Below are 26,868 nucleotides of genomic sequence, written 5' to 3'. Positions count from 1 at the left end.
CAAAAGAAATAAAAAAGAAACTCGAAGAAAAGATGAAGAAATAAAAACGCCATCAACGCTAAAGGATATTAAATGCCAAGCACACATACGAACTTTGTTCATGTCTCGAAATGTTTTTTCTTTTATTTTGGGTTTTTGGAAATAGTTGGCCTAGTCAATTGGATTTTTTCTTCCTTTTTTTTTGGCGTAGACAGGCCGAGCCAAAGAAATGTGATTCAATGCGAAATCAGTTTACATTTGTGATTTCTTTTTGATTAGTTAGCAGCTTAGAGAAAGCCAACTGACAGCGATTTCCTCGAACCGCATTCAAGGAAATTGACTCAATTGCCATGGAATTTTCATGGCAAGCGGGTAGCAAAACAAGCATCAAGGCCACAGGCAACAACAAAACCGAAAGCCAAATACCGAAAACTGAGAACCGAAAACCTCAAGAGCCCCACACAACATCAAAATAAAAAGAAAAACAAATAATAATAATAAGAATAAAAGAAAACAAGGAAGAAAACCTCCTGAAGAAGGGAGGGAAGGAAAAACTCGTCGTCGGCATGCAGTTGAATGCACGCATTTTGCGGCTCGCAGTCTTTGTGGCAAGACGACCCCCTGGGCCACGGGGGGGTTAAGCCGGCGACATGGGGGGACAGCAGTGGGGTTAAGGATGGCAGGATGGGCATTTGATTGCGAGTTTGTGTGCTTTACTTTTTTGGCCAGGCCAAAAGACTTTGCGTCAACAGCAGAAACAGGCGGCAGCAGCCAAAAACACTCGACAAGCGACAGGCGGCAACAAAGCAAATTTTGTTAGTGGCTTTTGCCGGCCTCTCGCTGCTGGGAAGTCCACTGAGAGAAAAGCTCAAGTCACAATATTACGATATGTATAATATTTTCAAATTTAAAGTTAATAAAATCCGTAAAGGATTGAAAACAAAGCGAAACAAATTCAATTTAAATATCCTTTGTTTTTCTAATCTTGGTTTTAAATATATAAGTATTGAAATATAATTTTTAAATATTTTTAACTTTGATTTAATGACATTAAATATTATTAGCTTAATATGAATAACATATCTATGAAATAATACTTTAATACTTTTGTATACTTTAATAATGCTTTTTATTTTAATACTTTTAATACTTTTGTATTGAATGTTACTCTTTGTATTTAATTCAGACATTTAATTTTATTTTTTCATAATTTTATCAGTGTATATCATTTTTTTAATACAAAGAATTAAACAATCTTAGGAAAAAACTGAACTGAACTAATTAAAATTAATTAATTTCAATTTAAATTAGTACTGAATTAAGCCTTTTTTGATGAAATATCTTTATGATTTACCTATGTTCTTACCCAATTTTTCTCCCAGTGCTGCCGCCCTCCTTGCGACTTTCCTTTGGGCCCAGCTGCGTGAATGCCACTGCATTGTTCGGCACTTATTTCTGGCTTTTGTAAATAGTATTTGCATTTCATTTTCTGGTCATGTCCTGGCCGAGTCCTTCCGCCTCCTTCTACCCCCTCCCCCCCCTTTTTGCCGTGCTAGTTAGCGACTTTTCGCTGCACTTTAAATGTCATTTGTTTGCCGTTTCGGTGCGGCTGCCTTTAAGTAAATTAGTGACCCCCTTTCGGCGCCCTGCTGCATCTCTCGGCCATTGTGTTTATCCAGGCGCATTTCTTTTTGTGCAGCGAGACATTGCATCTGCACCTCCCCCTGCCCAAAAAACAGAGCCACCCACTGCCCCCTTTTTTGTAACCCAGGTCTCGTCCCTCGTCTCGTCATCGCTGACGATGGCCTTTGTTCTACTCGGTCGCACAGTAGCTGAAATTTGTCGTAACAAGATTTGCTTTTGATTTGGATCCTCCTCCAACGTCTGCATTCCCCGCTCCTTTGCAATGCACTGAAAGAAAGAGTTGGCACCACATAACAGTACATAAAATATAAAATATATATATGATATGATAGGTATATAAAAAGGTTTACTCAACAGAACTAATATTATCCATTTCATTTCGTATTATATTTCATTTTTATCATTATTTAAATGTTTGTAGAAAATGTAGGAGATTTTTCACATAGGAAATTGTAAATAATTTATATTTTAAATGTATTTTATTATTTTTAAATGTATCCCATATTCATTGTAAAAGTATACTTATATATCTCATTTTCTGTAACAGATAGATTTTTATTAATTCAATGAAAAAATAATTATTATTCAGAATGTGCAAAAAGTATACTTCCCAAACCAATTGATTGACAGGTTGATGGACATATCAGGCTGATAGACAATTGACAGGAGTTCTGTTTTTTTTCCAGTGTATCCTGGGGAGATTTCGCCCACCCACTTGACATGGTGAGCGCGTGCAACATTTTTGCGTAAACAAGTTCCCTGTGCAACGAAATGCGAAAGGCAACAGAAACAGCGGGGCAGTGGCAAAGAATCCCAATTGCAGGCCTGCCGAGCCACTTGAGCCAATTAGGATTTATGGCCCAGCGGGCTGTCCTTTTTGTCATGGGTCCAGTACCCCCCTTTCCAACCCAAAAGCCACCCACCCAAAGGACTGTTTTCAGACCCCATTTGTGGTCACGATTATCACTGTTTGTGACAGTTGTTGGACAGGCGGCGAGGGCTATAAGAAAATGAAATGATGGAGTGGTTTTAGCCAAGATCGGGGAATTCCTTAAGCAAAACAAAGAAGCAGTTGGAAAAAATACCAAAGTAAATAAATAAATTAAAACAAATAGCATTTCAATAATCGTTATAAGCCCTCAAACAATTATGTATATAATTTAAATATATTATATAGTAATCATATACCTTTTCCAATTACAATCAATTACCGCAAAACTGTTTAAAAAAAGTGATACTAAATCCTTGATAATGATCTTTTTAAAATGCCTTAAATATTTGTAGCGAAAGAAAACGAAATCCCCTTCAATTTGGCCATATCCTGCAGCATTTTGTTCTCTCGCCAACATCTATCAACGCGAATGGCGAAAGCCCCATGGATTCCAGTTCGGATATATATCATATTAGCCCATCTGCGCCACTGTGAATCCCATTGGAATCGAAATACATATATTCAGCTTTATACATATGCAAGCAGGCGAATATGCGAGTGTACTATATATCTTTATCTGCACACACAGAAAGCCAGCGAAACAGCGAAACATTTCAGCGTCAGTTTTTTTATCTACGATGATGCATAAAGCGCCACAAAACATTCCCTTACCATCCCGAAATCCCGAAATCCCAACCCTCCAACCCCCCAAACTCACCCTTTTTCCAGTCGACTGCTTTATTATGCTAAAAACTGTGGAGCTAAAGTGTGTTATATGGCATAATCCACTAACGAAAATTGAGCACGAATTTATTATGTTTTCGCATTTTTTTGGCTTTCCTGCCTAAACAGACATCCGCAATGGTGTATCTGTGTGGGTGTGCACAGATACAAACACACTCACACTCACACATAATGAATTATGCAAGACATTCATGCCCCCCACACACTCGGAAATACTTTTAGCCCTATCAATAATTCAAACCAAACCCAACGAAACAAATAAAATAAAAAAAAAACAGAGAGCTGAGGAGCTGCGATAGCCTAAAGAGGAAAAAAAGACTAAACAAACAACAGCAGAAAGCTGCCGACTTGATGAATTATAGAAGTAAATCTGAATTGAAATATAACTGAACCGAACCGAACTACATATATGAATGTGCATAACTTTTCTATAAATACGAGTGTGTGCATATTTGGACACCACCTGATCCCCAAATTAGAGATGGACCTGGGATTTAGGGTCGTGAGTGGTTTTGGTACCTGATATTATCAATAAAGATGGATAAAAGTATATATCGCTTCAGTACTAAGATCGTTAAGAAAATATCTCTATCCAATTCCAACAATTTATTCTTCATAAAAACAAAAAAACAAAAATAATATCATCAGTTTTTTAAAATCACTTAAAATGGTGTCTAGAAGTATGCAGTGAAAATAGATGTTATTAAGGTGTCTAGAAGTATGCAGTGAAAAAAGGTGTTATTAAGGTGTCTAGAAGTATGCAGTGAAAAAATAATTTCTTCTTTGGAACAAAAAACATACGATTTTGGGATTCAACGTTTATTGTTGTGTAGTTTTAGACACCTTTATAGGTTATATCCCTCCAACATAAATAAATTCAATCCCCATTGATCATCACGCTCCCATCTTCAATGCTCGGCCCAATATATATCACAACTTGTATTTATATATCTTCCTTTTTGTGTGGCGTTATTACGAGCAAATGAAATGCACGCCAAATGAAGTGTAATATATCATCGAAGTCGGGCAGACAAACTGGATGATGGGGGGAGGAAAAGTTTGGGGCCGATACGGGGCGCGAGGCCAGGTAAACTGGCCTATATAAATAAATAGATTTATTGCCGCACTCGTTTCGTGTGTTTGTGTGTGTATTCTAGGTAATTTATGCCGGCCAAGAAACATTTGAATTAATTTGTTGGCTTTATCAATAGTTTTTCGCACGCTCCCCCTACTCGAATTTCTTTTTCTTTCTCTTCGCTAATAAGCTTTCAACTTAAAGCTGCAACAACTTATAGCCGACTTTTGTTGCACGTTCGCTGCCATATATGTAGGTATTCCGGAATGGAGCCAAGTGCTAAGTAGTTTGCCGGTTTTCTTGCCAATCTCGAGTTGCTTTTAGCTTACAAAAACTAACCAAAGAACCGAGATCACGAGCCACAGACTAGAAAAGAAAAGTGGGTAGTAGTTTTGTGGAGGGACTGACAAAGCACTTTTACTTAAAGTGCATTTCTACTACCACGCTTTCTCTGCGTTTGAAGTTTCTGAAGAGCGCTCACAAAGTGGCGGAAAAGAAAGAGATTTTCGCGTGAGAATGGCCAAACAAAGGCCGAGAAAATCAAAATTTTTAACCCGACTTTCGAACGCTTTGAAGGTAAATCACGATTAACAAATAGGGGGTTACAGGGGTGCATAAACTTTTTATACAAGTTTTTTTAGAAGCGAAAAACTTCTGTTAATAAATACTAAAATCACCTTCTCATTTTATAAAATCAGTTAGAGGTTTTATTCCTTTACATATTCTTATAATATAGTTATTCAATAGATTACCTTCAGTTATTTATGTGAAATAAGCTTCCACCCACCCGATCGTAACTTTTTCTAATTGGCTTAAAGTGAAACTTCCCCTTCGATCAATGATTCCATCGGATTACGAAAGTTAAGTCCGCCCAGTCGTAATTCAATTACGGATCCGTTACGGCCTTCCATTTGCCCGGCCGTGAGTTACGAATTAAGCCACTTGAACAATAATTGACTTCAACAAACTGCATTTGTTGCGCATTTATCTTGAGGCATCCGCGTTGCGCTCTAACTATTTGCACAATGGTGGGTGGTTTTGGGTGGTGCAGCTATAAAACCCCACGAAACCACTCGTACTCCTCGAAAATCCCCCCTTTACTCGAATGAAAGCCGCCGCTGAAGAGCCGCAGAAGATGTAAAATGCAAGTGAAAAAAAAAATAAGAGTTAACTTTAACGCAGCGAGGCTTGAAGTGAGGACTGGAGTGCGTGGGGTGTTGTTTACACAGCATGGGAAATCTATCCCCCGACGACGACGCCCCTGCAATCCATCCTTTTGCTCTCGAGCAAGAAACTGCGGTTACTGCCACAGTAACACACTCCTTCAAGTGCACTGGGCCAAAAATTAGAGACTAAGGGTAAAAGTAATCATAGATTGCAGGTACAAGATCAAATTTTTTTATATAGAAAACCCTATTGGTACTTTTATATGGAAGCCAAATACATAGGGATCGAAAACTTCTTTAACGTAATTTCATAAAAATAAATTTTTAAATAAGACATCTTAAGTAATAATAAATATTATATTTAATCTTAGACAAAAAAAAGAAAGAATATGGGATTCATGATAATAAAATATTATAGCTTCATTAACTTTGTTCATCAAATGCCTTCGACTATCATCAAAAAGTAGTCCTAAAATTTGTCATATATTTTTTTTAAGTTCTGCAAGTAAAGAAATTAAAAAAAAAAAATTATTTCAGTAGTCACAACCAATATAAAACAGGTAATCCATAAATATTATAATTAACTAAGGTTGTTGTTATGGAAATATATTAAACATCAAAAAAAATAATTGCAATTTTGAAATATTTTGAGTATGTATAGAATTTTTTTCCAGTGCCTTTCGGCTGGGAGTCCATCAAATTGCAATATCCGCGACAGCGACAGCGACATCGACATTAAGCCCCTCACATCGATATCGCCTGCCAGTCCTTTGTCTCCTCCTCTTCCTCTTCCTCTTCCCACCGGGCCACGCCCTCCGCCCCCTTGCGGATAAGATTAATGCATTTTAGCCTGGCAGGAAGAGTCTTACTTTGGAGCCGGCTGAAAAGCGAGTATCTTAATACTCTGGTTACACTTCAAAATGAGCAGCGGCTTTGTTTTCCCCCCTTTTTCCGCAGCTCGACTTTTCCGCCCCGCCCCTGATTTCCCCCGATTTCCCCCTGATTTCCCACGGATTTTCCCGCGATTCACCTGCTTCGCTTTGCATATCGATGGCACTAACTTGCTGGCTGCGGAGAACTTTCGAACAAAGTATCGAACTGAGATTGATGGCCGGCTCATTGATCAGGTTTAAATAGTTTTAAATTGCGGCCCTTGGCGCCGTTTTGTTGTTCCCCACCAGTAAACCTATTTATCCAGATCGGTTTCCCGCTAATTGACTTGCGGATGTATAGAGATGCAATTTGTTAAGTTTTAAGAAGTTGATGAGGTTATTTTAATAATTACCATAGCCTACTTTCAAAAGATATCGGTGGATTAAGGTGTATTTCCCTTCTATAATATTAATATCATTATTTTTGCCCCCTCACTGATGGGCTTATTTTTAATGGATCGTGTTGCTTTCGTTGGTATATCTCATGTTCAGATGTTTTTAATTTGCTGGCCGAGCAATCAGTTTGAAAAAAATGATGCCGACAGGCCGCAAGCGCCACTCGAGAAAACTTTAAAAATCACTTTTGCACAACACAAAAAAAGTGACCAAACAATTTCCATTAGTGCAAGAGAGTAGGTTGAATAATTGATTAAAAACCTTGTTGATGTGGCGCAAAAATGTCCGAGTGACAAAGTTGCAATTAAATTAACATTTACATTGAAACCGACAAACAAAAAAAAAAAAAACGGAAAAGGACAGCAGATTGTTGTCACACATTCAACGCACACGTAAAACTAATTGAATTATATTTAATTAATATGACACAACAATGGACAACGTGAAAAGCGAGTGGAAGTCCCTGGGATTGTAGTGAATTTCTTGCATATGACAAATACTAACTCGCAAGCACGTGGATAATTTTAATTTTATGTACTTACACACAGAGAGGGATTCTCCGTGGCATGCCTCAAACTTTTCCAAAATTGTTTTGCTAACGACAACAACCGAAGTAGCAGCAACATCAACTCTGGCAGACTGCAGCAGTTGCTGCAATAAATCTTAGCATACCGCAGGGCGCCCAGAGCCAAGGAACTTTCCCCGCTTTCTCCGATTTCCCAGCACCACCCCCTCCTCGATTTCAACCCCCCCAACCCCTCTGCCCCGCCCAGCGCCACAATGTGGCTTAAGCAATTTGTGCAGCGACAACAACACCACCAACGCCAGCAATAACAGCTTTACACTGGGAAAAATTATCTATATATATTTTTAAATATTTCTTTATTAACTATGAAGTGTTTACCTATTTTACAAAATTTCTTACATATGTTATACCCAACTTAAAACCTTTATTTTGCCTATACTTGAATAATAATTTCAATTATTTCGTTGTGATTTGATTATCAAGGGGTTATAGTTGATTATACTTCTATTTTTTAAAAACACAAGCAAACATTATCTTCAGTTCACTAAGACTTCGATATAGGTATATCTAGTACTAGTATTTGTAGCTGATTGGGGTAACTCAGCAAGAAATCAGTTATTAGCGAAATATAACACTATAGTAAGAATATTTGGTGAAAATTTGGACGTTCTATCTTTAATGGTTTGGGCTATACATCTAACTCTTGAATTTTAGGGATTGTTTTACATTTATAAAAAATATATATATTACATATTTTTATATTAAAAGATTAATTATATTTTATTGACTAATTTACCTGGTTAATAAAAACGACAATGTTTTCTCTCCGTGCCAACTGCGCGCACAGTCCGTGCTAAAAGTATGTGCACAGGACTCGCATATAGAATGCTTCGGCATTAGTTTTTAGTTTTCGCATCACATGACGCTCGGGGGTGTCATATTGAAAAAAAATTGCTTTCAAATTGGGCCAAGCCGAGCAGAAACGCAAAAGGCTAAAAAAAACAGGAAGGCAAAAAAACACGAACACAAAAAATCGCAAAAAGGAGAGCTCGCAAAAAAATAGAGAGTGAGCAAAAAAAACAAAGCACGGGAATACAACAAAAAGCTGGAAAACAAATAGCCACCGGCAGCAGCAACAACTACAAATTTTTGTTTCGAAATTAATTGCAGTGGTTTGCAAAATATAGAAAAAAAACAAAAAACAAAGTAAGAGTAAGAGAAAGAGAAAAACTATAAAAAAAAAGCCAAAGAAAAAGCAGGAGTCAGAGGCAAGTTTCAGTTTTTGGTAGCCAAAGTTAAACAATTAACTAGGCAGGGACTAGTTTTTGGCCAAAACAAAAAAAGGGGGTCAAAATAGAGGCAGAGGAGGCGGCGGTCCAAGTGAGATATATGCAGACATGTTGACATGATGATGGGCGTGGCAGTAAAGGGTTAACGGAAGGGGGCGGGGGGCGGGGCCAGGGGGCTGTGAATGATAGACGAGTGTTAAATGGCTCTCGGGCAGGAAGATTTGCGTGGAGTGGAGGATTCACTCGTTCCGGGGAAAGATGCCACCATGAATGGCATTACACAGATGCATTGCCCTGAAAATGACAAAACACGACAGCCAAAGTACAAACATCTGGGGATATACAGGATTAATAGAGCTTTTCGTTCTTGGACCACGCTGCGTATACGTAATTTCTTATAAAAGGGTATTCTATTTGCCTATAAAAACGTACCCAATGATCTAATAACTTATATAACTTGGATAATTGAATCCCGATTCATACGTGGGATACCTATTTGAGTTTGTGATTCAATTCTCTAATATTCCACTTTAAAATACTTGTTTTAAGCGAGGGTCACAATTTTAACCCATTTTCATGTTCGATTTTTACGTATTTCCAATCGTGTTCAGAATGGGAACCCAAAACTACACTTCTAAATCCCATAACTTTGCTAATTTGATCCCGATTCGGACGTGGGATACCTCTATGAATTTGTGTCTAAATTCTCTATAAATCTATGTTCCAATATTTATTTTCAAAGATGGTCAAAATTTTAACCCATTTTCATGTTCGATTTTCCCGTCTTTCCAATGGTCTTCAGAATGGGAACCAAAAACTGCACTTCTAAATTCCATAACTTGAGTTATTAGATCCCGATTAAGAAGTGGGATACCTCTATGAATTCGTAGTTGAATTCTCTAATATTCTACATTTAAATTTATCTATTACAGAAGGGTCCAAATTTTAACCCATTTTCATGTTAGATTTTTCAGAATTTCAAATGGCTTTCAGAATGTGAACCAAAAATCTGCCCTTCTTACTTCCATAACTTGAGTTATTGGATCCCGATTTAGACGTGGGATACCTCTTTGAATTCGTAGTTAAAATCTCTTATTTTCTACATTTAAATTTATCAATTCCAGAAGGGTCCAAATTTTAATCCATTTTCATGTTCAATTTTTCCGTATTTCCAATAGCTTTCAGAATGGGACCCAAAATCTGAATTTCCATATTCCATAACTTGAGTTAGGGAATTCCGATTTAGACGTGGGATACCTCTTTGAATTCGTAGTTAAATTCTCTTGTATTCTACATTTAAATTTATCTGTTACAGAAGGGTCCAAATTTTAACCCATTTTCATGTTCGATTTTTCCGTATTTCGAATGGTTTTCAGAATGGTGACCCAAAACTGCACTTCAAGAATTCATAGCTCGAGTTATTGGACTACGATTTTGAAGTGGGATACCTCTATGAATTTGTGTTTAAATTCTCTAATAATCTACATTTAAATATTTCTTTTCTAAGAGGGTTGAAATTTTAACCCATTTTCATGTTCGATTTTTCCGTATTTCCAATGGTTTTCAGAATGGTGACCCAAAACTGCACTTCAAGATTTCATAACTCGAGTTATTGGACTCCGATTTTGAAGTGGGATACCTCTATGAATTTGTGTTTAAATTCTCTAATAATCTACATTTAAATATTTCTTTTCCAAGAGGGTTGAAATTTTAACCCATTTTCATGTTCGATTTTTCCGTATTTCGAATGGTTTTCAGAATGGTGACCCAAACTGCACTTCAAGAATTCATAGCTCGAGTTATTGGACTACGATTTTGAAGTGGGATACCTCTATGAATTTGTGTTTAAATTCTCTAATAATCTACATTTAAATATTTCTTTTCTAAGAGGGTTGAAATTTTAACCCATTTTCATGTTCGATTTTTCCGTATTTCCAATGGTTTTCAGAATGGTGACCCAAAACTGCACTTCAAGATTTCATAACTCGAGTTATGGGACTCCGATTTTGAAGTGGGATACCTCTATGAATTTGTGCTTAAATTCTCTAATAATCTACATTTAAATATTTCTTTTCTAAGAGGGTTGAAATTTTAACCCATTTTCATGTTCGGTTTTTCCCTATTTTCAATGGCAAAATGGCGAAGACCATTTGAGCAAAAGGCGAATAAGTTTATCCAGTAGCCGGCAATAAAACTCAAAATTCTCTCAACAATTAGCATGCAATTTGAATGCCCCATTGTTTGCCAAGTGGATGTTTACTGTACCTGTGTGCCTGTCGCCGGTGAGCTCACTGTCCATACAGATGTGTGTGAAAATACTCGCGCACTTGGCCATATTTAATGGGATGTTTATTGAACTCTCTGGTTGTTTAATGAATTGCAAACACATATGGCGCCACCCCACAAATAAACGTATATATCCTCATGTCGTACGATTTGTACATACTTATATGCATACCTGGGTATTTGCACTGGCATACGTTCTGCAAACACGTAATAGTGGCGCCAAATGAAAACATCAAGGTGGCCAATCGACAATATCGCACAATTACGTCAATCGTGAAAATTACTGCAAAAGTTTGCTGGTATTCACCGCCGCCGCATCGAGGGCGCCTCGGGTTTTTCGCATTCAATATTCAGTTTGATTACACATAAATGTACTTGAATCAAATGAAATTAAAATTCATTTCATACCCCGATTCTGTCAATATTGCCCAGGCGTCTGCCGATTGCATTGTTTATGAGGTCGCCGAGTTTTGAGAGGCTTTTGGGGGCAAGTAAATTGGATCAAAACGTATTCAGATCTAGCCGATTGAAAGCTCGAATTATGAATTATATGTGTCTCTGTTGCTTGTTGCTACTAATGAAATTTTTATCAAAAGTTCTTCAATGTATTTTCAATACTAAGACCTGATCAACACTGCGTATACTTAATTTACTTTGTATTTACTCCATTTGATATAATATTTCCTTGGCTTGATTATGTTTTAGCAAATCATTCATATATCCTTGACATATAGGCGACTTATATTAAAGCGTTCCATCAAAACTTGGCCTAACAAGTTGACCAAACAACCAATTGGCAGTGGGCAATCGGAAAGCGAGGCAGACAGCCTCCGGCCACGCCCACTTCGCACTATATAAATTAATCAATTACAGGCGCACGCACACAAACGTACATACGTATCCTCGAAAAGGACGAGCAGGAAGCAAGGAGCATCAAACGATGCAGCTCAGCTGTCAATTGGAGTTGTCGTTGCCATGACAGACGATTGCACAAACAGAGCGGACACAGATACGCACACATACAGACAGGGGCCCCGCACACACACACAGATACCCACTTCCACCACCACCCGCACACACACCCACAGAAATGTCAAGTGTATCCTGACGGTTCGCCTTTGGCTGTTTGTTGTGTGCTCGTCTATAAATCATGTTAATTACGTTATAGCAAATAATTTTCCTGCACATGGAGAGCATGTCTTGCATAGACAGATTGTCGCTGGACAGGCGAACTCTGGAACTGAACCATTGAACCACTGAAACACCCACTGAATGTCCATGTCCCCATTCGCCGGTTCAGTTCCGCATGTAAAATGCATCACTTATTTGCTCGCGCTGCCATGCGGCTTTCAATATTTGTGGTCCATCGAACCATCCAGCCATTCGAACACCCCCAACAGCCAACCAACCATCCAAACACCCATGGAACCACTCGGACATCCAATCAATCGAACAACTCGATGGCAACCCAATAATGACCGCTTCGAAACGCCGATAAAGATCTTTTGTTTTACTTTGAATGGCTTCACGGAACTGCGAATCCTTTAATGAGATTCAACTATGCTGTGAGGGACCTCATAAGTTTTATTTTCAAATTTTCAGATGAACTTCCAGTGAATGTCTAATTTTGTATAAAATGGTTATGTATATTATATTGATATATATAATGCGTTAATTTAGACAAATTTAATGAGATTTAACTATGCTGTAATAAAACTCTTTAGTTTTTTTTATGAAATAGTATCTATAAGATTGGCTTACAAATGTTCACTGCAACCTCTATTAAATAACTGATATATATAAAATGTTTAAATTAATGAGAGTGGCCTTTTTTAAATATTCATATAACCACAATTGATATATTTTTAAACCAATTCAACTTGCTTTTTTTTATTAAGTATAAGCTATAAGTAGCTTATCCTCAAGTCTTCCTGTTAAAGGAACAGATGAGCTGAGAAAATTCGAGACAAGTAGTCCCTCACATTTCGGTTTTGGGACAATAGATGAGATGTTGCAACTTTAACCATTTGAAGTGGCCGCACTTGATGAGGAAAAGGCATTTTTCCAACAAGATATCGTTGGGCCTTTCTTTGTTTTTTTTCTCTTTTTTTTACTTTGTGGCAAAGAGACAAGTGGCTTGGCTTAGTTTTTCTGGAAATGGCCGCCTGTCGAGATTTTCGACACACAAATGCGAGACAATGGGCGATAGGCATCTTCAGTAACCTCATCATCGCCGAGGGCTTCAGTATCGTGTCCATTGTCATCTGTTCATGTGGGTCAGCCTGTTTCAGTTTCGGTTTCGGTTTCGGTTGCTGGGAAAGTGTCAGTCCAATAATAGCGCCAGATGCACGGGACAAAAATTAGAAAACCAATAGGTCTACTTACAAAACTTTAATTTGAGAAAAACCCAAGAAAGGTACCTTCTCAGACCAATAAATACATTTCTTACTATTATTATGATGTTCATGTTGATATGAAAAATAAACGTATTTAAATATTTTTTGAAAGTCATATAATGTTTGAAGACCCTAATGAAACACAAATTATTGCCGTAATATGTTTTTTGTTATGTATGGATATTAAAGAAAAAATATTTTAAATATTTTGAGAGCTTTATTTTTGAACCCCTTTATAAAACCCAATTTATTGCCGAACTTTCCCCTTATTTCTCGCTGTGTATGCCATGTCCTTTTGGTCCTGCATATGTGGCTAATCCAGTGCTGTGTCCCCAAACATTTGTGTCCCGTCGGAAGAATAAGTATGGCAATTGTAAGGTCAACTTTCCTGTTGGATGTTAGATGGGCCTCGTCTAATGCAGTGGAAAAATGATTTGACTGGGAGGCTTCCGTTTTTGCGGTTGCCTTTCGACTTTCGCTCCACTCATGCCCTTTGTTGTTGTTTCCCTGTGTGTGTGTGTGTGTGTGGGAAAATTTATGATTTTCCGAGCGACTTTGAAAATCTGGTAGCATCTTTTGGCCTTTTTCACTGGGGCTTTCGCCTCCTTTCGTCTCCATTCGCTTGACATTTCACTTTTGGCGTTTGCGTTCGCCGTTTGCCGTTTGCCGTTCGCCTTTTCATATTTCGCATTTTATTTAGCCAGCCTTTTTTTTCCCTGTGACTACTGACAAACATATTCGCTTGGGCTCTTGTTTGCCACCGACAAAAGGCAAAGGAACATCGCCCAGGAATACCCTTTTCCGTTTCCAGTGATTTTGCAGTCAAGGATGCCAAGGATGCGCCCACAAAGGACTTGAAAGCCGAACACGTTCTTCGGCACTGCCCTTTGGTACGTGGTGGCGTATACGTTATTTTTTCGAATTGAGGTCGAATTTCGGAAAGAAAAAGGGCTTTTCTGTGGCTTGGAGCTCGAGATGGTGCCACAAGACACAAACTTATGGGATACCAAACCCTTGGAAACTCTTTAATTTTATTCAATTTAACTGGTTGCTAAGTTATTAAAGGTATTTACACAACGTTTGATTGAATTTCATATGATTAAATATTATATTTATATACATATATAAGCCAGATTTAATATTTCAAGGCCTTACATTAATTTCGGTTCATTTATTGCATAGCCCATCGCCTAACACCCCCTCTTCATCCATTTGACCTAGTTTAAAGCTCCTTTGAGCACAGGGCATTTATCATTCGACTATCTCCCCGGAAAATCGCTTTCTGTTGTGTTTTTAATTATTTTCTTATGCCTCACTTAAGCCACCACAGCTGCTTTTCCGCTTTTCCGCAGCCCACAACCCTTTCAAGGCATATTGAGTGCTTTGTAATTTTTGCGGTTTTTAAGCCTTTTTCCACCCAGACCACCACCTCCAAGTTTAAAAATAAAGAAAGCGTATCAATAAAAGGGATTTCTTTGGGGGGGGCCAGCCTTTTTTGGGCTTGGAGAAAGCACCAGCCACCCACAGTTTTCCCTTTTTTGCCTTTTGGTTGTTGTCGCGATTTAATCTTTGGCTGCTGTGGATAATTGCGAGCTTAAGCATGCGCATAAAAGTCATTACGTCGACTGCCGCAGAACGGGCAATTTAGATTTATTCTAATTAGTGGCCCTGCCTCACGACAACAGCAACAAAAACACGTATTTCAAATGCTAATCAGTGGCGTTCAAAAAGGGGGGCTGAACGGGGGGCGTTTGGGGCAATGAATGAGGGTAAACATTGAAAAATGTCCCATCTTAAGCGATGAAGTTGCTTGGAAAATTAAGTTTTGGCCACGAAAAGAACAAGTGACAGCTGCCGTTGTTAGACAAAGTACTTAAACAGGGTATTCGGCATAGGATCAGCACTTATAGAGCCCCCAAAAATATGGGTAATCCCCTGTTTGACCTTACTTATCGCGGGCTTACGCAGGCTTATTCGCCTAAACAATGATTGATGATTAATGATTATACCTATTTATGGATTTTAATCTATAACTTGGAAATGTTAAACCTTTTTTCCAATTATTACAAAAAACTTAATGCAAGGGGTTATATATTTTTCTTTAGTTTCCTTATTAGGCGGTATCAGCTAGTTAATGATTTTCTGTTAGGTTTCAAAAATAAATCTCTCACATTTCCAATAGGCTGGCAAATTGCCTGACTCCCACGTGTGAATTAGCGCAAAGCCCACAGCAAATTTATTTTAATTTAAAAGAGATTCGCGAAAGAGAAAGCAGCTAAAATTCAGACAGAGACGGGGTTAAGAGGTTCTTTATTTTCCGGAGAATAAGTGAAAATCACTGGCAACTGCTGTTCTCGATTAGGATTTGTTGTCATTGATGGCTGTAAATTGTCGATAAAAAATTGTAAATTGAATGCAAACCAATAAATAATATATATTTTTACAGATAAGGAATTTGAAATGTGGGTAGGTATAAATAACATTGGCATACGGTTAAACCTATAAAAGTATTTTTAATAAAAACTACTTACACATTTTCAACAAAAAGCAAACTATGCAATGGTGGCAATAATGAATATATTTATGGTAAAAAATGGAAGCATATAAAACAGTTAATTTAATAAAGTGATATAAAAAGGGAATATTTTATGGTTTTTATATGTACAATAACTTAGCAAAACTTTAAAAGTGGAAGCCTTAACAAAATACAAAACAAAAATATTTTATGGGAAAACTATATAAAGTTAAAGCTTAAATTTAGTGAACTACAAGAAAATATACAAATATTTGCAGTGAGAAGGAAAATGAATAAGCTTATTAAAAGTAAAACCTGAAGCTGTGGCAAAATGTGAAAATCCACCGGTAAGAACCCTTAAAATTGATCATTATTGTATCCTTCCGCAATGGCTAATTTCCTCCCCCCTATCCATTACTATTTTATAGCACCTCCCACTGAAAAACCCCATCAACCAATAATTGGCTTTCGAGTAACTTCAGCCCCGTCATCGTTGGCGAAAAGTTGGCAAAAGCTTTTGGCGAATGCAAACATTTGGTAGCGTTAGCAAACATCCAACACCACTTTGAACCACCCGAAAACCACCCAAAAAACCCAAGACTCCTGCCATATTAATTATCCACACAACACAAACACTTTGTTGCAAAAATTTTCCAACGCTGTCTCGGCCATTAAATATTTAACGCCTGCCAAAACACTAATGACAAACACTAAAACTCGACACTAAATTTGAACTGCTTTAAAATTTTATTTAAGCATCCATTAAGGGGCGTACGATCGCAAAATAAACGCCATATAAAATCAGGCGGGTCCAAATAAATTCCACGCTTTAAGATTGTGGCCCATTGTGAGTGTTTTTGTTAGCTGGTTTGAGTGTTTTTTGCGAGTGCGCTGCTCAACGTGTGTGAGTGTTTTGAAGCTTAGGGAGTTACTATTTTGACGGCGACGATGGGGTCACACTTTGTTTTTATTGCACGTGCTTGCTTTTAACGATTTGCCTTTGTTTCTACCTCGCATTCCGAGAGTTTGGGGCTAGAAATTGATGGAATATGTCCACAGGATGAGTACTCATTTATTTGAAGGACTACAGATTACCTTTAAGAGTTAAAAAACTAACGATAAAGTACCAAATATTTCCTAAATTATGATCTTTAAAAACCTTTATTTGCTTTTTGTTTCTATTAACATTATATAAAACTCCGCGAATTCTTTAGATCCCTTTGCAAATTTTGTAGCATACTTACGGGCACAGGTTGCAGTCAGTCAAGTGAAGTGAAGTGGAGTGAAGTAAAACAAAGTGTCTGGGGTATCGGAACGTCGAACTGCTACCCATAGATCTTTTAAAAATTCCACAGGAAAAGGTGGAGAAAGCGGTAGAAAGGAGCAAGAGCAAGAGGAAGACAGGAGCTCCGTTTCTGTGCTTTTCCCCAACACATACCAACACAAACAGCCAACGACAGCCATACAATTTTAATCACATTAAGTTCGCGCTGTCGAGAGAAAGCAAGGCGAGACTACTTCCTCCTGGCTTCAGTGCCCCGTAAGCCCCCCGAAGGCCCCTATAAAGCTCCAGTCACCCCCCTCGCCCAACGCCCCTGTGTTTGTTTGTTTGTTTGTAATGAATATTTGCAAGTTGTGCCTTGAGTTTTCAGTGCAAACAAACTTAAAAACTGTAGCGCACTCAAGCAAAATAAATACTTGAACAACAACAACGACAACGGAAAGAAGGCGACAGCCACGCCTCCTGTCCACCCACCCCCCCCCTTTTCCCGACCCCCCTTGATTTTTTTTTCTTTTTTTTTTGCAAAAATTTATTTGGTTAAGTGACTTTGAGCCCGACTGTGCAAGCAGCTCATATGTATATGTGTGTTTGCCGCTGTCTGTGTGTGTGTGTGTCTGCGACTGTGTGTGTTTGTCTGGCAGTGTGTGTGTGTGTGTGTGGTAGAGAGAAAATGCGTGTAAAAGAGGAAGTGAGGCTTCATGCATATTGAAACAAAGTGAGTGCTCGCATTGCGTATACGCAGCGTGGCCTCCAAAACAAATTAAATGAAAATAATCAAGAAAAAAAGAGGAAAGCAAGACAGCTAAAGAAAATAAATCCGCAGCATGGGCGTGGCAGTGGCCAATCATTAGCTTAAGGATTGGGGAAAACAATTGGAATGAAAAATGGGGTAAAACAAAGGAGAATGAATGCAAAATTTGAAGGAAATCGGACACTTTGGCGACAAAAAATGAGATATATAGAGAGCAATTTAAAGGTTTTTCTTTAATTTTGTAGAATTTTATTTATAAATTCAAATAAAAAATTTAGAAAAGGTATAGATATTAAACTAGATAAGCCTTTCAGCAAAGATATTTTGCATTTTCGTTCTTGAAATTATCAAAATTTTCTAGACTTTCTATATGTTACTGCAAATGACTTTGCACTTTTAAGACTACCGCAGAAAATGTCCTATCATATCATATTAAGCCACGTTGCTGTGCTCTTTATAGCGATTATGCTACCACTGAATGGGATGCTAATGACATATTCGCAGACCTTGGCACCCAAATCCCAATACCTCCCCCCAATCACTATCGCCAGCCAGCCCCTCACAAATGCAAATCCGAAATCAAAAGCTCACTTTAGCATTTGGAAAGGGGGGTGTTGGGGCTGTAGAAGGAGGAGGTTTGACATGCCGCAAGTTGGCGGCAAAAGTACACAATAAATTTGCATGCCACTTGCACACACAGATACTCACACGCACACACACACACACACACTTTTGTGAATAGAAATTGTTAGCACACAATAACAGACAGACAGAGCGTGAAACGAGTGAAAAACAGAGGCGGCGAAAAGGGACATATGCATAATGCCTAATAATCCGCATATTGTAATATCTGCATTATACGACTGGCTAGAAGCGAATGTCATTATGTGGCCAAAACAGCCACCCAATGGGCCACACCCGCACACACCCGCACACATGCAAATATTGTATAAAAATTGCGGCTTAATCACGACGCTGAAACACGAGCAATCTGCAATATGCAATCTGCATCTGCAACTGAAGCAAATGCCGCAAGGCAACTGCCAAAGTGGCTAAAAATCCAGTTGCCAACTGCACAGTGGAGCAAAATTTAGAATACCATTTAAATATAATAATTGGCATTTAACAAAGATAATAATTTAATTAGTTTTATTTATCGGATATGTTAAAACTTGTTTTAAAAGATTAGAGTTTTAAACAGAAGGTAATATCTTACCAATACAGTTTTAAGTATTTTATCTGTGTGTTGGTTGAAAATATTTCTTTTGGTTGGATGCAATAACGCCCAGTGAAATAAAGCCCATGGGAGAAAAAATGTCCATTCCAAAAAAAAAATGTGTTATACTGAAAAGTTTTCTGTTGTTAGTAGTATACAACTTTCTTTATTTAAATTCCTTTTTTTATGAGCCTCAATAAATTAAAAAATAAAATTTCAATCAGTTTTCCTGAGTTTCTGCACTACAGTGCGTCACATGCATATCAATGTGGAGCTTAGACGACGCCTGCCTGGCTGCCACTGTCTGAAAATTGTCGCTGCCAGTAAGCCTCAGCCTTTAACCCTGCGAGCGGCACACCCCTCGCCTTAACCCCCGGCAGGCGGCGCAGGAACACACACACACGGGCAGCCCGGAGTTAACCCACGATTGCCCCTTTGGCAAGGCTCCACGTGGCCGCCATCGCTGCATTATTTGTGCTCATATGTGGCCTGCACCGCTGGTTCCACCGATTCCACCGGCTCCTCTGGGCACTGCTTCCTTAACCCTTAGCCCGTAGCCCGTAACCCTTAACCCATACCCTGGCCCATGGCTGGCTGGCTTTTATGCCCGCAGATTTGGGTTAAAAGTAGCTTCCCTTGTGTATTTAATGGTATTCCAGACTCGCCTTCATCTTTTGCCAGCTGCAATTGTTATGAGTGTTGAAGGGGTGAAATTGGGGGTACAGGAAGGAGTGAAGAAGGGGTGACGAAGGGGTGAAAAAGGGGTAAAGAAGGGGTGAAGAAGGACTTCGGAAGGGGTTATTGGGTTGCCAACCCACTAGGAACACAAAAAAATAAAACGATGTCGCTTACTATTTTTTCCCCCTCTCTTTCTCAGTTTGGCATGCATTCAGTGGCCAAAGGATGCTAAAGTCAAAGAATTTCCTCAGCATCCAGATACTTTTGTATGCAAATTTCTCAGTTTTCGACTTTGGGCCCAGTTTTGAATTTCTATTTGAGTTATGTACATGCATGCACTGCCTTTCAAATACCACTCACATGCGCATTCCATTCTCTTTGGCATTCCCTTCAGTCGAGGTAATGGAATTGCAGGCCTCCTCAGTTATTTATTTATTTAATCTGTTAAGACTTTAATGGCTTCGGCCAAATGCAATTACAATGCCAAACAAATGGAAAAGGCAAAAAGTGGTTGCGAGTACCGAGGCAAATGAAAATGGCAAAAACAGCAAAAGTTTAGGTTATTAATTAAGTGGCATTAAGTGGCATTAAAGGCCAAGAAAAGCCGCAGACCCATTTCCGAATCATTAGCAAAAAAAGCGAATTTTAAATAAAATTTCGGGGAAATTACAACATCAAGTGGATTAAAGTATACAAATTAATTGTAAGCAGCAAGCAATAATATTAATTAGCAGCTTAGAAAAATAGGGAAACTTAAAGAACTGATTGCATAAGCAAGTGCAGAAATAGCAAATGAAAATGTGTGGCAGATGACAAAAGGAAACCACTGGCAAATCAGCACCAAAGAGGAGATTTCCTGGAAAAACAACACAATCCATGCGATGTGTCACCTGCAACAACCGAATCGAAACAACAAACAACCAGCTATATTCTCCGATTTCTGGCCAAACGAGCTGCAATTAAGGCTAAATGAAACAGACTAAAAAACAACAGCAATCTCATGTCATTCGATTTAATTGATCAGCAACAGGCAATCGGAAATCGGCTTTCTGCAATCGACAATCAGTGTTTTTTTTTTCGTCCCCCTCTAACCGCAGCGGATATAAAAATATTGTGTGCCACAAAATTTGATTTTAATTTGAAATTGTCATGGCAACCCATTTAGAGGAGCGACCAAAAACGAGCCGGGTTCAAACGAAATGGAACACACTAAAGTGTGTGTGTTTTTTCTTATTGGATTTTGAATTGAAAGCAGAAGGTGGCACAAAATGCCTTTGCTGGCAAAAGCAATTTGCAGTTAATTAGCAGACTAAGAGCCACAAAAGGCAACTAAAACGGTTTGAAAGTGGCAGCTTCGATGGAACAAAGATGAAATTCTCCCCTCGATCTAAAACTGGAAATTTTGTGAAAACCTTTGGCCGATTGGTTGAGACACACAAAAGACAAGAGCAGGCTCAAAACATGGCATTAATTTCAACCGATTTCCTTGTCCATTCAATTACAAATTAGGAGAGCAAATTTGGCCAAGGAAATTTTGGGGCTGTGGGCTAGTTTCCATCGAAACAATGTCAAATTGTCAGGCGGAGAGTGATGGAAATGCATTTTACAGGGGCCGTAATGAGCCCAATGGCTGAATGCATCCACCAAATTGACCCCTGAAGCATATGAAGCGGAAAAAACCGACTCGCACACATCGTCCAGTAAATTATAATTGATGTGGCACTGGGAGAAAATGAGTAAACTTAGCACAATTTCCAAGAAACATTTATTTTTGATAATATAATACTGAAAATTACAATTTTCCGAATGTTTCATCTAAAATATACGGTTCCTATAAAAGAAAACACCCAATTTTCGAAAAAATTTTAATCATATAATTTTTTTTTGTATTATTTACTTATTTCATATAATTTTTTTCTTGGTTTTCAGAGATGTAAACAACTATTTTTCGCAGTGTAAATGTGTTAGACGAGCAGAACACGCGGTTGAAAATTTTACAAGCATATTGATCCGATCTGATTCAGTTGCAGTTTTCCCCCCACTCCCTCTCGCCACCCTTTTCTCTCAGTGTGTGAACAGTGTCAGCTGCTTTTTGGCCAGCTGGCCAGCCGTTATTTACCATTAATTTATGCATTAGTAGGGCGCTTAAATTAATCAGCGAATGGCAGGCGGGCTAACAAAAGGGAATAGGCCATCGCAGCAGGAAAATAAAATTTAATTCGCCACCGAAAACCCGAGAATGAAGTGCTATTAAAACCGAAAGAAGGAACAAAATTATTAAGAGCTTAAATGGAATTAAAGCAACTTAAGCAAAGACAAAGCAAGTGTTAAGATGCGGTTATAAAAAGTATAATGTTTTTATCTAAATGGGAAAAAATAAGAGAGGAAAAAAAAGATAAAAAGGAATGATATTGGGGTTGGTTTTATTTTGGTTCAAAGAAAAAACTCATCGTCTTTATATACTTATTTACTAAAAATTATGAAACCATTTATCTTTGCAGAACATTTCATTAAACTTCAATCTGCAAAAAGTAACGATTTTAGTCGACTCACTTTGGGTAAGTAAGACTTATTTTTCCCTGCGATAAAATACCCCACCTGACCCACTTTGAGGGGTTTTAAAAGATAGTTTTCAGCCCCTTGGCCTCACTCACTTATTTTGCAGAGAGTTCATAATGCCAATTTTGGTCTGCCTTTCACCCTCTGCCATCTGTCAGTTCCTCAGTCAGTCATTCAGTCAGTCAGTCATTCAGTCAGTTGGCCAGTAAACTGAGCTGAGCTCTGGCGAATGATAAATGGCTGACATTGTGGATTGTAGGCAACATTAAGCGCTGTTGAAGCGCCGCAGATTGCAATCGCTGAGGCTCCCCGGTAGAATCCCTCTATAGAGAACCACGCCCCCTACTCCGTAGGCCGCCCACTCGCCGACACCCATCTCAAAACGCGGTTACTTTTGCCGCTTTTTTAAAATACCCTGGGCTTAGGGTGATTTGGCTTCCAAGAGAAATGTATAGCAAATATATAATGGTATCTTAAAAATAAAAAAAAATCATGGGGGTTTATACAACTTTAAAATATAAATACAAACATGTTTCCAAATGTAAGTCTAAAAAGAATTTTATATATATTATGGGACTTTAAAAATTACTCTTTAACATTGTATAAATATAAATAAATTATTTACAATTTACGTTTTATAAGAAAAATTCTAACTTTTTAAATTATATCAAAATGTTTTTGAAGTCTTGTGATTTTTTTTAATTAACCTTAAGCTTTACTTTGAAACCACTGCAATTTGTTTTTAAAACTTATATACTAATAAAACAATATATTCAAGTTTTTTTACAGAAGTTTAGAGTTTATAAGCCAATTTATTCTTAAGCTTAGAAACATATTTGAAAAATAAACTGTTTAAAATACGAAGGATCTATCTGTTGACTTGGCCCAGGTAAATACCTTTCGTTTGCGCCCAGACTTGCCTCGTCGAAGTTTTCCATGTTTTTTCTTCGGCTGCAAACCAACCTCTGACCCCTGACCCCTGACCCATCGCTCTACGATTTTCCCTGACAGCCAGCAACTTGTAATTTGTAATGTCGAGAGTGCCAGGTAGTGGTTGTTGTTGTTGTTGTTGCTGGCCGGTTCATGATTTTCAAATGAAATGCATTTCTGAACTTTTGCGGTGATTTAATGATGTGCCCGGGAAAGTGCCCCATGGCACTTGAGAATATGATTCATTTGAGTCTCATCCGAGTCGATTTACGAGTGTGTGTATCCAACTAAATGGAGCTTCAAGTCCCTAATTAAACCCGGCTTGAATTGATTTGAAAATCGTAACCGATATTGTCAGCAGTGCACATTGAATTTGCGGTTCTAATTAGCTTCAATTAAGTGATTAAAAGCCATCAACTTCGATGGGTAATGGAAATGAGGGGGGATATCACAAATTTCTGGCCGCTATTTCTTTTTTTTTTTTTGTATTTTATTATTGCGGCGCATAATAAATGCCAATTAATTATGACAACAACAGTTGCAAAATAAAGGCAGGGAAATTGTGACAGATAAATCTGTAAATTGTCATGTGCCATAAGCGCTACGCATTTTCGTATATATGCATATCTTTTGGGGATAAATAATTTTATGGAAATGCCAGCAGCAACAATATTGCGATGACTTTTTAATTAAAAACAATAAAAATTGTTTGTCGTATTATATTGATTGGTTAGTGAAATGAATCATCGGCTGCGTAGTATTTTTTATTCCGGTGTTTAACAATTCTGGACAAATGGCTACGGTCAAAGCCAACGTAAGTCCGATTATCGGTTCAGTTCAGTGCGTGTATATGCATATATATTCCGCTATAATGGCCATGGTCGTTTTTCAAGAGGATTTCCAGCTTATCCCCCGATTGATGGACTGCCAGTAGTATGGCAAATATTTTGGCAATTTGATTTTGTTTGCATATTTTAAGCTTACCCGGTTTCAGGTGGAACTTTAAAGGCAACGGTTTTTGGGAAAATGCAATTGATAGAAAGGTAGTTATGATCTAAAAATATTTTTAGTTCAGGCTTAAAATATATCTATGGATTAGCTGTTTACCCAGGAATGGAAATAAATTCAGCTGTCTTTTGAAAATGCTAAGACTAATTGGATTATTAAGTTACGTCTACCACAATCCTTTGCCATCTGTTGCTGACACACCGCATTTCCAACTTTGGCGAGAGCTACTCAAATATTACTCATACGCCACGTTGTTCGTTGGACAAAAACCAATGGCCAGTTATTAGCTGGCAGCTCGATTTTGGTTTTGGTTTCGGTTTCGGCTCAGTCACAAACTGGCCAACAAAACAAATGACCGTTTTATGGCCGGCAATCAAACACAAGACCACAAATACTTAAACTTATGGATGTCTGTATATGCCAGCAGCCAGATACCGCCGCCATATGTATACACATACGTATGTTGGATGCCTGCCATCATCATCATCGTGGCTTGGCAGAAGTTCCAATTTTTCACACAGCACAACTCTCGACCACAGAATATATAAAAAACACATTCTTATTACAAATCGGACAGAGTGGCGTGCCAAAAAAAAAGGAAAAAAAGTAGTAGAAAATAAAAGAAAAAGTATATTTTCATTCCCATAAGTGAAAAGAGGCCGAAGGGCGGTGGAAAACAACCCACTGACGCACTTATTTTGCGCTTTGAATCCAATCACGTACCAATTTTCCAAATTTAACCTTTTTGAGCTCGTGTTGGAGGCTATGGCTGCCAATAAAAACCATTTGCCAGAGTGAAATTTATATGGCCGCGTCGATAAAAAAAAAAAAGAAATACGTGTTTAAGAAGAGTGCAGGCGAGGGAAAGCGGCCAAAGGATAAAGGATAAAGCAGAGTGTGGGCCAGAGACCGCAGGCCGAACGCCCTTTGAACCGTTTCAATTGACCAAAGGCCAGGTCTTCCTTTAACGACCCCTTCTCCAAAAGCACCTTGTTCCACTCCCCCACCTCTGGGAACCAAAACCCCATAGTCAGCCGAATTTCATTTTGGTTGTGGACTCGTGACACGATCTGGAAAACATATTTCACAAAATAATAAGAAAAAATTTTAAAGTTCAGAAAATTCAAGTAATAATATATGGTTTTGATTATATATTTCCTCAAAAATCCTGTTTCAATCTATGAAATTGTGGGGCTCTTAAGTTTTTGTTTATCATTGGAAACCCTCGTACTATCCATCATCCCAACTCTTTAAAATTCCTTGGTTTTTAGTCTATAAACAGAATTTTGTATATAATATGTTGAAATTGTGGGGTCCTTAGCTTTACGTTTATCATTGGAAACCCTCGTACTATCCACTATCCCATCTCTAGCTGTACTTTACTTGGCTTCGGTTTTCCATATTCAGTCGATTTCCATATTAATTTCGTAGTCTGCGTAATTTGAGCCATTCTATCCACCTCGCTCATCTGCCTTCACCGCAGCGAAATACACAGGGAGAAATACTTTTGAAAATATACATACAAAAAAATATACAAAAAATACATACAACTACAATATTCAGTTAAAGAACAAATGTATCTACTATGCTAATAAATTCTATAATCTAATACTAAAATGAAAATATACCTATGGTGTTTCAAATAGCTGAAAAGAAATATTTAATTACCAAACAAAGACATTTAAATAGCCTTCGGGTCACTTAAACTCCCAGAAAACAGATGGGGGTATTTTAACAAAAAATAACTATTTATCTCTGTGTACCACTTATGCTCTTTTCGATTCTCGGTATCTGTTTGCTTGGCTCCCATTTTGCCTGTAAGCGACACCATAAAATATTGAACGTGTTGAGCACACACACACAGGCACGCACACAAGTGCACTGGCACTCACACCACTGCACTTGTACACAGATATGTGTGAGAAAAAGCCGAGAAGGGGAAAAGTCAGGGGGTAAACTCACTGACCTCGCCAATACTACGAACCCAAAACCCATCGATGCCTTCGATTCTTGGGCTTCGAATGTTCCGCTGGCTTGAAGAGCCGCCCTGTTGTTTTATTTTTACGCGCGGTGGCACTTTTGGCTTTTGTTGCCAACATCCTGTCTGACCCTACCCCCCTACCCCACTCGGCTGCCCCCTCAACCGAACTCAACTTTGACCCCCTGCGACCCCGTTGCGAGTGAGGCTTCATTTTCTTTATTTCAGCTGGCAGCACGCGCATTACATTACATTACAACATGGCCGGAATGGGTCCGGTCGATCCGCATCCAGGCCCGGACTCCATGTCCGCATCCGCATCCGTATCCTTGTCCATGTCCATGTCCATGTCCTGGAAAATGAGAGAGCGGGACAGACAGACAGACGTGGCTTTTCCGACGACTCGCATTTCGGCCATTTGTTGTTTGCCCATTTCTATTCGAGTGCGAGTGCGAGTGTGAGTGTCAAGTGAGTGTTTGAGTGCTGGGCTTATTCATGGCCAGTGGATTCGAGTGGAATGGATGCTGGCTGCTCGGTGACCACTAAGTAATTGTACAAAGTGAGCTTATGGGCCACAAAAATCCAGA

General features: G+C 38.4%; 1 protein-coding gene across 1 annotated transcript in view; it reads left to right on the top strand.

Annotated features, from left to right (window-relative positions):
* Positions 1–26,868, top strand: part of LOC108016561 (uncharacterized) — an 82,364-nt gene that overhangs the window by 11,479 nt on the left and 44,017 nt on the right. The window contains exon 2 of the mRNA XM_036820626.3: positions 22,308–22,364. The gene's annotated coding sequence lies outside the window, so the exon portion shown is untranslated. The remainder of the gene's footprint in view (positions 1–22,307; positions 22,365–26,868) is intronic.

Source organism: Drosophila suzukii, chromosome X (genome assembly GCF_043229965.1).
Source record: "Drosophila suzukii chromosome X, CBGP_Dsuzu_IsoJpt1.0, whole genome shotgun sequence".
In the NCBI taxonomy this organism is placed as follows: domain Eukaryota; kingdom Metazoa; phylum Arthropoda; class Insecta; order Diptera; family Drosophilidae; genus Drosophila; species Drosophila suzukii.
The sequence above is the reverse complement of the archived record's forward strand: the minus strand, read 5'-3'. Positions and strand labels throughout refer to the sequence as shown.